General features: G+C 40.9%; 1 protein-coding gene across 7 annotated transcripts in view; it reads left to right on the top strand.

The window, feature by feature from the left end:
• znf423 (zinc finger protein 423) overlaps positions 1-15,983 on the top strand; it is a 162,847-nt gene that overhangs the window by 30,367 nt on the left and 116,497 nt on the right. The window lies entirely within an intron of this gene.

Consider the following 15,983-nt stretch of genomic DNA (forward strand, 5'->3'; position numbering starts at 1 on the left):
ATTATTCCTTGCTTGTATAAGTTATCATAGTATTTCTGAATGATACAGGATATTCAGCAAGGGGGGGAAAAAGTAGGGCGGGGTGTGATTTCACCCTTTGAGATTTAATTGGTTTCTGAAAAGTGGTTCTTTATGATGGGTTAGTGGCAGGAAGGAACAGAGTGGATTTGAGAAAATGAAGGTCTTGGCGATGATGGTCAAAAAGGAAGCAAGTTATATTGATAAAACGTTGAGAATAAAAGGTGGAAAGTGTATTCAAAATGTAATATTTAATTGTGATTTCAAGTTAAAGGCATGACGTTGGGGGAGATCTGAATGCAAGCTTGCAGTTGATTGTAAGAAATGGGCTGGGTTTAAGCAGAGAAAATGATTGGAGAAGTCTGGTATACAACATCAGAGAGAATTACGAATTGAAAAAATAAAAAATAAAAACTTCATTCATAGAAATATCAATAACGTGTTTAGAAAATGGATAGATTTTCATACCAATTTTTAAAGGTCCGATCTTAGTGAAATTTTGCAAGCAAATAAATGTCCATTGTCTATTGTCAATAGTGTACCAATGTATGAAGCGCAGCTCACACAAAAGTCACTTTTAAAGGGATACTCCACTTTTTTTTTTTGGAAATATGCTTATTTTACAACTCCCCCAGAGTTAAACAGTTGAGTTTTACCAATCACGAATCCATTCAGTCGAGTTTCTGATTTTTAGAAGAATATCAGTAACCAGACAGTTTCTGGTCTCATTGACTTCCATAGTAGGAAAAAAAATATACTATGAAAGTCAATGAGACCAGAAACTGTCTGGTTACTGATATTGTCTAAAAATCAGAAAATCGGCTGAATGGATTTGAAAATGTTAAAACCGAACTGTTTAACTCTGGGGGAGTTGTAAAATGAGCCTATTTCAAGTGGAGTATCCCTTTAAACCAAACAGCTTTCTGTTAGTAAACGTGGGAAATTCCTTATCTCGCGGATTACTATTGAAATGACTGGAATTGCTTTGGAAATTTCACTGTCCAACAGTAAATGAGACTAGGCCAATAAGTTTTGATCATTTTTTTTTAACATAATGAATATTTGTGGGATCTGTAGCATAGCATCGGGGACTTGTGCTTATGTTGTTGACGTGCATTTGGGGCCATGATTTCATGTTATCTTTCTTCTATCCCTATCAGTAAGTTTTTTCAAAGGAGCCTAAGTAAAAACATATAAGAATCTGCTTGATTTTCTTCAGGTGGTGGTGATGTGCAGTGTATAAGACACATACCTTTGGTGTGAGAGACCCAGGTTCGAATCCACTGCGAGACACCAATGTGTCCCTGAGCAAGAGACTTAACCCCTAGTTGCTCCAGAAGCGTGGGACCTCTGACATGTATAGCAATTGTAAGTCGCTTTGGATAAAAGCGTCAGCTAAATGAATGAATGTAAATGTAAAAATATATAGCCTATATTGTTATCTTATTGGTTATTAGCGTATTTAAATCACTAAAGTCAGAGTGTTTTAGTTGTATTTGTGCATTTCTAAGTATTTGCATGTGCGTGTTGGATCTTGGTGAGCTCAGCAGAGTGAAGGGAGTAAGAAAGAGAGGCCCCCGGGGGCCCAAGGGGATGACGTGGGTCCCTCCTAACCGGCCCTGAGGGAGTGCTGCAGGGGTGCTGACTTAGGTCCTGGGTGGCTGCAAAGTGCTGCGTGTGTGAGATACAGCAGGAAGGGGAGTCCCAGGGCTCTCGCTAAACCCTCCGCTCTTCCTCCCTGCCTCTCCTCCTCGACTCCTCCCTCCATCCCTCTCTTCTTCATTTCTTGTGCCGTAACCCCATTTGCTTGCACTAATCAGACTTTTTTTTTTCCCACCTCCGTTCCGGGTGGACTTGGTCGCATTCCGCATCACCTCTTCTTTCTTCTTTTCTCTTTCCTCTTTGTCTCCCTTTTTTCTTTCTCTCAATCCCTTCCCCCTTTTCATACTCTCTCCTGTGTTTGTTTGTGCTGCTGTGCTGGGGCTCAGGGGGCCGCTCGCCATCTCTTATTTAAAAAGATAAAAAAACCTTCCTTCCCTTTATTCCCTAGGAGATGATGTCGACAAGGACACTGGCAGGCTTTTCCTGGTATTAAATTCACTTCATTTCCCCCACCCCTCTCCTCGGTGGAAAATGTGTACTGAGTTTGGAGCGAGTGCGGGGGGGGGGGGGGGGGGGGGTTATAGTTGGGGGTTGGAGAGGTTAAAGGAAAGAGTTAGAGCACCCCCCCACCCGCAGGCCCCAGAGGACCTGATTGAGGCCCCTTCGGTCTGTCCCGCTGGGGGAACGGGCCGGAGGTACACCCCCTGTTTCCCTCTCTCTCTTTCTCTCTCTCTCTCTCTCTCTCTCTCCACCCCGTGCTCCCTGAGATAGAAAAACAACCCGTCCCTCCCTGGCCCAGAGGGGAACAAGAGAAGGAAAGGAGAAAAGAGAGAAAATGAGCCAGGTCTGACACTGGAGACTCGAAGAGATGGTGGTGTGGAGGGAGTTGGGGAGGGGGGTTGGTCGAAGGAAAGGAAAAAGAGGAGAGAGAGAGAGAGTTTATTGAGACAGATGCAGACGCTTGTCATTTTTCGAAAGACAGAACAGGGAGGGGGAATTGTTTTTTATAAGTGCCATCAGAGCTGTGAAGTTGAGCATTGTTTTTCCTGCTTCCTGTCAAGGAACCGGAGCTGTGCTTTTGGATGCATACACGCACACACACCCAGACACTTTGAAACAATAGCTCTAGAGACTTTGCTTTGTCAACATATAGGACATCGTCTGACGCACATTTGGTGGGATCAAGTACATTATCAAACACACACACACACTGACACATACAAGCACCCAATTTGTGTGTGTTCGTCCCCGACTATGATTCATTGTGGAAAAAGGCTGCTCATATCCCCGTGCTCTGGCCGATAGGGGCTGTAATGGTCTTGAATTGAATTATTTTATTCATTTCCTCCCTCAGCTATTGGTGGGCCTGCAGGACCTCTTAACGCAGCCAATCGGATGGCTCTGTCTGTTCTCCCTTGGTCTCACCCACACTGGGCGAGTCATTGTGAGCTCACCCGTAATGTGAGCTTTTTGGTCACCTGTGTATTCCTTAGGCAGAAAGGGAGCTGTTGTGTTCTGGTTTTATTTGGCAGCAGGGCGCCGAACCAGGCCTATTTATGACCCTCTTAATGGCCTACACTGTCAAACTCGGCACACGTTAAACTTTTGTCGAGGCCAAAATGAAAGAGGGAGAAAAAAAGGTATGCGCTGCAGTCAGAGTACAGAGCAGGGCTGTTAGTCGGGACAGAAGTTTAGATTTTTACTTGCCAATATTTTGACTAGTCGCCCTGCAAAATGTATAAAGTTCAGTAATAAAATAAGAATAAAATATTTTTTAATTACGATGTAATGACATGGTTTAAGGCTCGACTCATCAAAGCAAAGAATGGCCTGAATAATAGACTGGTTTTATGTTCACCTAACCCTGATATAATAATACATTGAGAAAAAATGGAATAGAATTGGATCAAATAAATGCAGACAAACTTCATTTATGCATTCAACTTTTGCAAACTATATCATTTTATGAGACCATTTATTTCCTCATCGCCATATCTGTAGATTTTTTTTTTTTTTTACACCTTTATTTAACCAGGAAAAGTCCCTCTTCTGACTTACAGAGAGTCCTGGCCAAGACGGGCGCCCAACAAGTTTCAATGATAGCATAAGGTGCAAAGCTTTTACTGCAGTGGTTCTCAACGCTCCTCTGCACATGTTGTAAGTCTCAGTTCAGTTTATGGAGCTCTTTCCTAACGGGCTGATGATCTGAAAAATGTTCAGAGCATTCAGGAGTGGGGTTTGAGAACCACTGTTTTATTGATTCCTTTGATGGACTTTCACAAGTCATTCTCACAGATTTGCTTAAAGCGGCTAGGTATTATTAACTTGGTAACATATTTAAATCACTACACAACATTGGCCGGATTGGGCAAGCGATGGTTCAGTCAGGCACAAAATGTCCCATTTTTTTTATTTATTGGGCTCTACTGAGGCAACTGTAGAGAGCCAGAGGATTGGCAAGATCTGTTAGATGACACAGAGTGAAAAATCAGTCAGTCTCCTGGCCCCTGCAAATGCTCCGTCCCCTCTGGAATCTAACCTGAGCTGGATTCAGCCATGCATTCCCTGTTTGGTAACTGGGAACGAGGGAGAGTGGGAGGAGGACAGGAGCGATGATGACCGTCGGCTACATCGCAGCCCCAAAATGGCCCTCTTTCTCCATGATGCAGTGGGCAGTTTAGAAAGGAGGACACAACCAAGAGATCCATCTCTCTATCCCTCAAGTGCTTTTGTGTGTCTTCCTCTCCCTCCGTTCTTGTCTCGCTGTCTGTCTCGCTCTCTCATTTGTGTCCCTCTCTATTTTTCTTCATCTCCTTGCATGAACCTCTGGAGGTCCATAATATATTTTTAATTTCCCCAAGGCAGCGACAGGAAAACAGTTTTAATGTGTGAAGAGGAGGTGTGCGTCTCTATGTGTGTGTGTGCATTAGCATGTCGCCACGCGTGTATATTTGCACGTCGATGTGTGTACGCGTCACTCGCACGTTCACGTGTCAGCTCGCGGAGCCATGGGCTGGAACAGGTGATGGCATCGGCGAGCAGCTGTGTGGCTGTTTGTGTGTTCTGTGTGATTTAATTCCCATCCTTCCATGACGCGCTCTTTCATCATCTCCCTCTCTTTCTTCTCTGTATCTGGGTGCACGAGCGCTGGGTGCCTGGGTCTCTGGAGAAGGGGAGACTGGTACAGCGTGGCTGGCAAGCGGGGGTCCCGAGGGGCCGTGCGGTATTGTGGAAACACAGCTAGCAGAGGCCAGCAGAGCCAGAGAGAGAGGTCTACTTGCTTTAAATAGGTCCCGTGTTTACCGCGTTAGGCCCTGCGCTCCCCCGAGAGACCACGTGCACGCACTGCACCTGCTCAAGCGCTGGGCCATCAGGGGCCCTTGTCCCAACTCCAAATCGGAATACGCACAATGCGGATGTAGATGTACCATACATGTGGCCTTAGAGCTAGTGGTCAACGAACACAAGTTATTTAAAGGACAATGAGAGTTCATGGAGAGCAGGATGACTATTTTGTTTCTGGCATACATTTAATGACAAAAAAACTTCTATATTTTGGTATTTACTTCAAATGCACTAAAATTTGCATTGAAAAGTTTATTATCCAATGGTAAGGCTGTATTGGTTTGCAATTGATAAAAGCAGGAACTATTACTTATGTTTACTGTACAAGATGGCACGATTGGTGTCCAATGCTAATTATATTTATCTCAAATTGTTATTATTATTGTATTATATTATTTAATATTTCAAAAAAAAAAAATTCTTTGTAAAATAGTTGACTTAACAAGCTGGCTACATGTTTTAATTTTAGTGTTAATTTTAATACTGAACTTTAACAAGTAAAAGATTTTGTTCAGTAGCATATTAAAAAGTCCATTAGAAATTGGTGTTGAGTAGTAATGGAATTGAATTTAACTATTGTAACAACTCTTAACACTACTTGAAACTCTCCTGCTTTGACCCTTTAGCTAGCCTGGTCCCACCAGAATCTCATACATTTCATTTGTACATAGACTCTGGCTTCGCTCCATTGACAAGCTTTAACTTTCTTGTAGGCGTGTAGAACTATTGGATCTGCCCAGAGTCAGTCACTCTGGATCTGCCATAACCAATCGCTAACATTTGGTCTAGCGCATGACATCAACGCCATCGTTCTCAGCCACACCGGTAAACAATTGACTGGAGAAAACCAAAGAATACAGCAAAATCCCAGACGTAGTACTGAAGGAAAATGAAAATTGAGTGGAAGTATGTAGGATGAGCGGAGTCAGGCTACTCTTACTCTTAAGAGTGCAAATTCATCTTGTTTAAAGGTGCCGGTGCCATGGTGTCCATATTAGGACTGGATTGCCTCTCCGTTGTGTCTTCACACGGTCCGACATCATTAAAGGTACAATGTGTACTTTTTTAGGTATTTTGTTATCTAAAATCAATATTTGTATTCATAAATATGTCCTCAATGGCCAATTATAAATATGTCCTCAATGGCCAATTATCGGCCTTATCCTTGTAAACAAAGAATTTATTATCTTTATATACATGGGACGAGGCTTCCATGTAGTTCCGCCATCTTGAAAAACTACAATAGCAAGAGAGGGACAAAAAGTACTAGGCCAACGCGTTTCCACAACGCGTTTTCGTTCAGAGTCCGTGTCACATAACTGAGAGCAGCAATGAGAGGCGCTTGTCACTGCCCCGGCAAGTTTAAAAGGCTGCTTTGCACTGTTATTTTTAATGGCAAATCATACATAAAGTCCAAAATAGAATGTAAAAGGAAACATGACCGGAGATTACAAAAAACAATGTCTGGATAGCTTTTTCCAAATGGAAAGAGCTAATGCAGGAAAAAGATTTCAAAAGAGACGATGAAGTCATGTTTTCTTTTCGACAGGTAAGTCAATGTTACAGTCTTGATTACAAGCTTTTTTAATTGCTTGGTTGTGTACTTTTAAGATATAGACAGTAGAACATTTATAGTTAAAAGTTAAACAGGCTCTTTGATGAAGAGCAGCTATGTAGAGAAGGCGCTAAAAACAAAGTTTGTAAGTTTACTTTTTGTAACCTAGAAAATTGATAAGAATATATTTTAATAGAGCATATGATTGTTCTTGCAACCTGTTCACCCAAAGGAAAACTACATGAAGTGCTATTACAGAAGACATCCTGTCAGCTCTGTGGTACATAATGGCTATCGTAGATGCAACACCTATTTGAAAAATCGAGGCGCTGGACAGCACAGTTCGTTTGAATGCAAAAAACAATTTCACCGCTAGATGGGAGAAATTCCTACACAATGTCCCTTTAATGTTTTCTATCAGGGAGTGTGTCTGTGCCAGTTTTCAGGGAGAGAATGAGTGATAGATTTCGACAGGTAGGCTGTGTTTGTGTGATCAGATCAGACATTTCTAATCAAGCTTAGAGCAGCACTAGAATTCCTTTGGTATCTCTGACTAATGCAGCCTTGATCTGGTTTACATTTGGCCATGTCTGGTTCGAGTGTGTGTCCTGTGTGTGTATATTTGTGATGTAGTTGAAAGACAGCCTTGTGCTTTAATGTTTTCATTGGAAAAAAAGGCTTGTTGAAGTTGGAGCTGCTATTTTTCCAGTCCTGTACAGTGTGGCTTGTTCTTTTGTTGGGGTTTAGTTATGTTCTCGTGTGTGTGTGTGTGTGTGTGTACCTCTTTTCCCAAACCAAGCTTACACTCGCCACACACAACTTCTCTTCTGCTTTCTTTTCTCTATCATTTGACAGGCGAGTATGACCTCCGTATGTGGATTTCCCCTTTTAGTACTTTAAAACAATAAAAACATACATTCAATTCCACTTAAATGCACAGACGGTACAGCATAACTAAGAGCAGACACAGTGGCGGAAAGGGAAATGGAGTTTTAAGGGTTCTGGTCGTAAAGAGAGCTCCCAAGCTAAGATCTCGAAACGTTTTAGCTGTGTTGTTTGACTAGCCGTCTCTGTGAGCAAAACCCACAATGCAAAATGAAAGCTTTTTTATTGCATTATTTAAAGATCACATCACATGAAATAAAAATTGGACATTCGTGGCTTTTAGTCCAGGACTATTATCTTTGATCAGCATCTACATGTTATAGTGCTGTCCTAAAAGTTGACAAAGGTAACTTTAATTGATATATGCACTTAAAATATATGGGTTTTTTGTTTTGTTTCAGGATACAAATGAAAAAGATACTGCACTCGCTCGTTTTGTTGCTTCGTCCAAAATTCAAAATAGAAAAAGGAAACTAAGCTTGTTAATCAGATTTATGTTTTTTTTTTATATATTTAACATTTATTGTGCATTCTGGGCGATTATAAACACAACATAGTTGTGCCATTGGATATGTGTCTCTTAGTAGCACTAAAGAATCTTCTTGATCCTTTGTCAATTTGTCATTTCAGTGTTCCTCTCGTCAGAGTGGAGCATGCCTTGCGGTGTCCATTAAGGGCAGCATCACACCAATGCTAATTATTTCCCACTCTCATGATGGAAGCTACACCAAACTTAAAAAAAAAAGACATATCAACCTAACGAGGGGTAATTAGCAGGTCCCTGTAAGGCGGGGCTGTGCTCGGCAACATGACTGCTCTGTGGATTCTGCTAATTCACTTCTCCTCATCTAATTACCCCACACAAACATAGCTGTTTGTCTTTCCTGAGAGAGAAAGGGTGTGTGAGGGGGGGTTTGATCGTAGCAGACCCCCCCCCACCACCACCACCACTGCTCTCTCTCACACACACACACACACTCACACACATGCGCGTGTGCACGACCTGAGGCTCAACTTGATGTTAAACATACACGACCATGTTTGATATAAAGCATAAGTAAGGGCTATTAGCAGAGCTATGAATATTATACAATATCATAAAGAAAAACAGTCATTAATATATAATAACTGCTTAAATCAGTTTCAGACAGACCACATTGTAAGTGTGGTTTAAAAAGTTGGCCGAGCTTCATGAATATTAATTTTTTTTCTTGCGTTAGAATATGCAATCTACCATTTTTAGAAAGGATGCCAGCCCTTGGGACTGCGTTTAATGACTTCAACTCTTGAGCACCATTGAATTACTTTGTAACATATGAATATGAATATATCCTCTGATAAAAATTGCTGAAGCTATTTTTGAGACAATTGTTTTGAAGCATCTCTTTACATTTGTGAAAGTGGGTATGTCTCAGGAATTGGAGATGAGGCCTAAAAAAAAAAAAAGTTTGGTTCCGGTTGGTTGTCAGTTGAGGTCATGGGTCGGTAGGGAATTTTTTTTTTTTTTTTTTTTTTTTCAGTAGCAGCAAGGGATGGGTAGGAAATTCAAGGGATAGAACATATTTTTGATATGTTTTAGCTTACCTCAAGGGATAGATGTAGGTGTTTTTGTTTCTGCAGTATTTTCAATTGATATTTTTTTGTCAAAACTAAAAATATCAAAGTGAACTATCCCCTCAAGCCTTTTCACGTGCTTGTCCTCCAGACAAGTAAGTAAATCTGTCAATCACTTGTCTGAGTAAAAAGTTGCTTGTCCAGATTTTTTAAATTTATTTATTTTTTATTCTGAAGCAATATTCTCATCAGTGTTCAATCAGCTTTGATATTTAAAAATGCATATTGTAATATATGCACCTTTAAGAGCATCTCCTCCACCAATATTATTAAATGCCCTATAGTGGCTTATTATTCTAAATAATTGAATTTATTGATCAAATTTAGGAATTTAAAATGAAAGATGAAGCATACTGTTACCCTAGGTAGGGCTGATCAAATTAAATCATTTACAATGAAAAATTACAATTTCATAAAATAATGTTATGAAATTGATTTAAATGTGCAAATAAGAAATATTGGAAAGAATTATACTAGGCTACTTATAAACATAACACTAAACTGCCAATAGGTGGCGGCAGGCGGCCGTATTAATGAGTGAGTTATTGATTCATTAATTCAAACGATTCGTTCAAACGGTTGATTCATTCAAGAATGAGACAGATGTTGATGTTTATGAATGGGTCATTGAATCTTTGACTCAACCGATTCGTTCAAAATGCTGAATCATTCAGTAATGAAAACAGGATGAGTTCCTGTGAGATGCGTCGTTGTTCTGCTGTGACTTTTCTTTGGAACTATTTTCGCTGCTGAAATGGAACAAAAACACCCAATAATGCTTATAAACAGTAAGTGACTTAATCTTAACTGTTTATTGAACTGTTGTAGGAAATCAATGTCACTTTTTCAATCGTGATGGTATTCAGGAAAAATAATTGAGGCTGCTTAGTGCTTAACATATGTTAAAATATAAAAACTCCACATTTAGATTTTTTATAGGCAGTGTATGTTGTTAACAATAAATGTAATACAATCAGAATCATTCTCTCGGTTTAGTGATTCCCTAGTTATTTTTTTGTTTGTTATTGATGTTCTAATCAGGCTACTTGTCCGTTGGGGCGAGTAAAATTCTCTTTTACTTGTCCTTCGAAAATCCATTTGTCCCGGAAAAGTTAGAAAGTTAGACGGGCTCTAGAGATACGAACCGCGGCAGGTTAGAGTGTTTTGGATTGCATAAAATAATGAAAGAAACGAACAAATACATGGCGAAAGAAGTGATAGACAGCAGAAGATGGGATTGGGATCATGATTGGAATTTTTGGGATGATTTTTAATAAAACTAGGCGGATGGAGGTATTAGTATGTGGTGTGTACATGCCTATGAATGCATGTATTTGTATGTGTGCGAATATGAATAAAAATATCCTAAATTACAAAAAAAAAAAAAGACTTGTATAATATGTATTATAGTTCAGTTTGACGAACGATATCTGCCTCGTTTGTTAATAGATTGCTGGAGGACAAGATGCATCTTGCATCGCGTGCTATAAAAAGACGGAGCTGTACAAAAACGTAAATTTATAGTTCGCCTCAAATTTTTTTATTTGTGTATTTATTTAATTTTTATTATTTCTTCCCCAAGCTCATAAAATAATTTTGGGTCGCACATAAATTGACAGGGTCGGTCGGAAACCGGAAACAAACAATTTTTTTTTTTACGCCTGAACAGCTGTTTTAATTTAGCCAGAAGCAATTCTTGAGTTCCAGTAGCAAAACATTTATTGAAATTTTAATTTAGACAGACATTTTTATACATTATATGTTTTATATATATAATGTCTTTTCTTTTATTTTTTACACTGTTTTAATTATTTTTTAAATGCTGTATGTAACTAAAAATGTGTTTCGTTTTTAACAAAAAAAAGTCATTTAAAGGGGTGATGAACTGAGAAATCAAATTTTCCTTGAGCTTTTGACATCTAAGAGGTCATCATATTATAAGAATATCCTGTAAGTTTCAGAACTAAATACATCCTTGTTAGTCCAATAAAAGCGTTTATTGACACCAGGAATGGTGCAACACACGGACTCTGGGTCGAACATGTATGGGCGAATCATTTCGGTTGCCATTTTACAACATTGGACGTTTTCAATACAATTAACCCCATGTGCACCGAGTGAGTTAAAACTCATTATAATATGCAAAACTGTTATCCACTCACAGCAGTGGGCGTTTACTTCCAAGTCTTCAGTGCGACACGCCCATAAAAACCGAGCGTTTTTGAGCCAGGCTCAAAACTATGGTAGAAAATAGCCTAGTACTTATTCATTTTGATGTTTTTGAATGCAAAAACCAAGCGAACGTCATAAGTTGACCTCAGATAACAATATAATCAAATTTACAAAGCCAGTTCACGACACCTTTAAAGTAAAAAAAACAATTTTTTAAGAATATTGTTCTTTTTCTTTGCATCAATTAAGAGTGAATTTGTGTGTGTTGAGTGTACGTTTATAGTACGCTTGTGTAGTGTATGTTTATGTTGTTTGCATCTGTTTTGTAAGTGTATGGTGGGTATATGCGTGTGAGTTTTTGGTGCTGGGACAGGCTGTTTCTCTGAGATAATGGCCTGCAGAGTGACTGAGTGAGGGACAGGAGCTGCAGCTGGCTGTGAGTTGGGCTCTGGGTACTTCCCCTGCTGGGGTCCCCCAAACACTCATTAACACATTGCTCTTGCACACACGAAAGAGGACAGCAGCATGCAGCCTAACTTAAAGTATTGGTAAAATACTCTCCCACATACATGAACAAAGGTGTGGTGGAAAGAGCTTGCCACCTGGGATGGCAAAGTCTCGAAAGAGCACTTGTGTCTTTGTCATCTACATACCAAGGTCTACTCTGATAAATGGAGCTTTCAATCAAGTTCGCAACACCGTTGTCCACTAACCCTCACCAAACACGCGCACACACACACACACAAGCAGAAGCGTTGTGTCTCTTTGGCTTGTTTCTCACCTAGCCCTCTCACAGTAGAGGGAGTCTAGGCCCTGTTGTGAGGTATGCCAGTGTGTGTGTGTCTGTCCTCCACCTCCAGTATTGCAAAAGGACATTGAAGGGACAAAATAGCCCCTCGTACTCATTTGAACCACAACAGCCTACTCCTGAGGCACAACATTATAAAAATATTAAACACCACATTGTCACTAACATATTTTTTTCATTAAAATTAAAACACAAATAGCAGCACAGTTACCACAGGCTTGCTAGCTTGACAGGTATTACAGTAATGAAACAAATGTAGCCGCAGCCTCTGTCAGGAGCGGCGCATGTTTGAGATATATGTTAGCAGCATACAGAGGAGAGGCGAGAATTATATTGGAGTGCATAAAAATAACTGGTTCTGTTGAATGTTTTTCTTTAAATCATTAGTCTCTTTGGACAGTATTCCCAACAGCCCTGATTTCATTGAGTTTAACTGTGCCACAGTCAGTCTGTTTAAAAACAACACACCGCTTCAGAATGATTCCACTAAGCCTGTTTGCCTTGACCTTAAGTCACTTCTGCATGTTTTTGTCTTTGTGGGAGCATTAAATGAGTGTACCCAAACTTAAAATTGTCATTTAGCCAACCTTATGTTGTTACAAAGCTTTTTTCAAAACGAGTCATTTTTACATTTCGTAATGTATCATTTTCAGTAAAGATGTTATTTTTTCCAGTCAATCATTTGATTCAGTTCTCAAAACTATAGTGTAAATGGTTTGCTCATGAATTGGTCTCACAGACCCAATGATGGAAAGAGAAAACTATGAGAATGACAACTTAAATTTGTATCTGTTTGTTGCTCAAAAATTTCCAATGGCTTCAATAGACTTGACAGAGTCATGCAAGCCACCTTTATTGTACTTTTTTCTGTAAAATTTTGGCTTTTTTTGAAACCTCATGTTCTCCATTCATTGTAAATGAATGCAAGTGAGCATGGAAACACAGCCTACCACTTTTTCCACACAAGATATATAATAATATGGCATTGGAACAACATGAGGATGAGTAAATAACCGTTATATTTTTTTGTGGTATGCTATCCCTTTAAACATTTCAACCGTCAGATGCGCAAAATAAAAAGCAAGCCACGTTGGATGAACCCTAATTTAGAAATGTTCACCACGACCTGTGCCCCATCCTGCGTCCATCAGCCTCTCCTTGCACCACGCATCATGTTTACGCACGCATTTGCACTCGTGTGTGTTTGTCAAGGCCACGGTCGGCGGTGGAACGACTGCAGCTGAGATGCGTGATGCGTGTGTATCAATCTTCCACTGCAGAGAGAGAAATGGAGCCCTGTAATGACGGTGGCCCTGCACTCTAATGGAGTGTGTTCTGGAGGGGCCCCTCCAGAGACTCCCCTCCCTTCTTCCCTCCTGAGAGGGCATACGCTTACGGGAAAGGAGGGGGGGAGAGAAGGCAGTGATGAAAGGAAGATGCGAAAAGCGAATGAACAAGAAGGATGGAGGAGTTTAAAAGACAGGTTAGCAGTGTGGAGCATTCCGCTGGCCACTTTCATCCTCCTCTTCATCTCCTCCTGCATGCCAGCCCCGCTTATGACCAGAGAGATCGAGGTATGGAGAGATGGAGAAGGGTAGGGAAAGGTCCCCTCCTGCTCCTCCCTCGTTGCCATGGTAGCAGGTTGTGCTGGCATGTGCCTTGGTTGGCAGTGCCTGTACCTCTGGCATGAGGGTACCTGGGGGAATCAGGGTGTGTGTGTGCGCGAGTGAGGAGAGGTAGGGAGTGTTGGAGGGTTACTGCCACCATCAATTTTTCCCTGAGATTAGAAGCTCTCATGGATGAAATAGTGTAGTTAATGCACCTTTTGTGTGTTTGCACATGTGTGTATGTGTGTAACCGCTGCTCAGGGCTCTATCAGTGTAGTGTCAGTTAGGGGCCGTTCTCCTCCCTGTCCAGACGGTGTTCTCACCACTGGACAGATGGCCATACTCCTCCTACCCCCTAGCCCAGCCCGAACCACCCTCCAAACCACCACGACGCCCCCACCTTCACCCCCACCTCTCCACCCTCTGCTCTGGTGGGGGTGAAATAAACTAGAGCACCTCGACGCTTCCTTATCCAAATGCCCCTCCAGATACCGAGCCCACCGACCCCCCTCCCCTCACCCATTTCCACCTGCAGTCCGGACTGGGCTGGGGCCCAAAGCGAGGCCCAGGCTGTCCGCTGGCTGGGCTCCGATCCGCAGGCCCCATTAGCGTGGGCTGCTGCGGCGCGGCGTAATGCAGAGCCAGGCCTGGCCAAATTAGAGCTGATCAGAATGTGTGGAGCACAGGAATGGCCACCTCCTGCTTCTCTCTGATTGCACAAGTCCAGGATGATTAGACAGGATGTTAAGCCCGGGGGAGCCGGTGAGCAGCCCTCCCTCTCTCCGGCCCCCACTTCCTCCCTCCCTTTTCCCGCTCCCTCTGCCCTCACGTTTCCTCCTTTCCCTTGCGCTTTTTCTCAGCTCCTTGGCTTCCACTGTTGTCGGTGTTGTTGTTTTTTCTGCTTATTTGATTTCTTTTATTCATCAATACTCGTTTCGTATTCTTTTCCATTGCGGTGTATCTCTAGTGTGTTTCAGATAGAGAGCTGATCGCACTTACACTCATGATACGTAAAACTGCTTGCGTATTGCATCAGACGTTGCATTAACTGAACAACACATTCTGCCATTTAATGTATTTGAAAAACATTTAGAATGCTTGCTGTTTTAAAGATAGAAATGATGGTATTTGTTGTATAGCAGTACTGCATTTAGAAACATTCCCACAGTAAATGATGCTATTGGATAATGGATTGAAAGTGTTTTACATTACATTTTAAAGTTCCCTTCCAATTATGGATGGGAAGAGTAATGATAGTGCGAATTTATCGGAGAGAAACAAGAGATTAGAAACAAGTGTGGTCCAGTGGAAAAAATCATGGGATATTGGTCATTAATGGCTCGTTTCCACTGAGGGGTACGGTACAGTACGGGTCGGGTCGGTACACCATGATCCAGCTTGCGTTTCCACCACCAACAGTACCCTTACTTGATAGGCGTGGTGTTTGCTGGAAAGAAGCGATCGATGTCATTTTCGCGCGAAGAAAGCAGACAGCAGATCTTGTTCTTGCTTCTCAGCATGTTTGTCACAAGAAACAAGCGCTGGCATTAGGCGTTTCTCAATACCAAGTAGCCTACGCAAAGTCCGACTCAGGGGAATGACTCCTGAGGACACGAGTCCAGTAATTCTGCTAATGGAACAGCGCGTTCTTGAACGATCTACTACTCTGGTTATCTCTATATTGTAGGCAACAATAAAACGAAATATGTTATAAAACACCACTCTGCTTCTTTACGATTTCATTTCAATACATTTTAAATATTATAAGCACACAAATGTGGTTCAGGCAACGCAGCCTATTGATTATATTCACTGCATGTGTGTAACGTAATTTTTATAACAAAACTAAATATAAAACACAACCCTGCCTCTTTTCGTTTAAATGTAAAAATATTAAACATATTCCAGGCAATATGTAATGTATTGCATATCGCATTGGTATAAATGTTGCAATAAACAACATTACAGATCTTGTAATAAAATAAAAAAAATTACAAAACTATCTCTTTTTGTTGAATTTCAGTTTTATCAATAATAGCAATTATAAAAGTATAAGTAAAAGGTAAAGTAAAGCTTTAATAACATAAAGAAACAATTCAGTCAGTCAAATATACAAATTCAGCGCTCAAAGATATGAAACTTTACTATTGGCCACGAGACCAAAGATCACCTGTTAGGTTTATACAAGACGAATTATATCTCATGTTTAACCACTACAGAGACGTCAGAGTCAGCGGCAAACATCAGAACGACTCGCCGAGGAAAGGCTGTTTCAGGCGGGGGACACGATCGCGAGCGTCCAGTGATTGCTTGGAATGGATCTCAGTCAAATTATCATAAATCTATAAATAAACCACAGATTTGAGCTTTAAAAAAC

Source organism: Pimephales promelas, chromosome 10, assembly GCF_988280905.1.
Source record: "Pimephales promelas chromosome 10, fPimPro1.hap1.1, whole genome shotgun sequence".
In the NCBI taxonomy this organism is placed as follows: domain Eukaryota; kingdom Metazoa; phylum Chordata; class Actinopteri; order Cypriniformes; family Leuciscidae; genus Pimephales; species Pimephales promelas.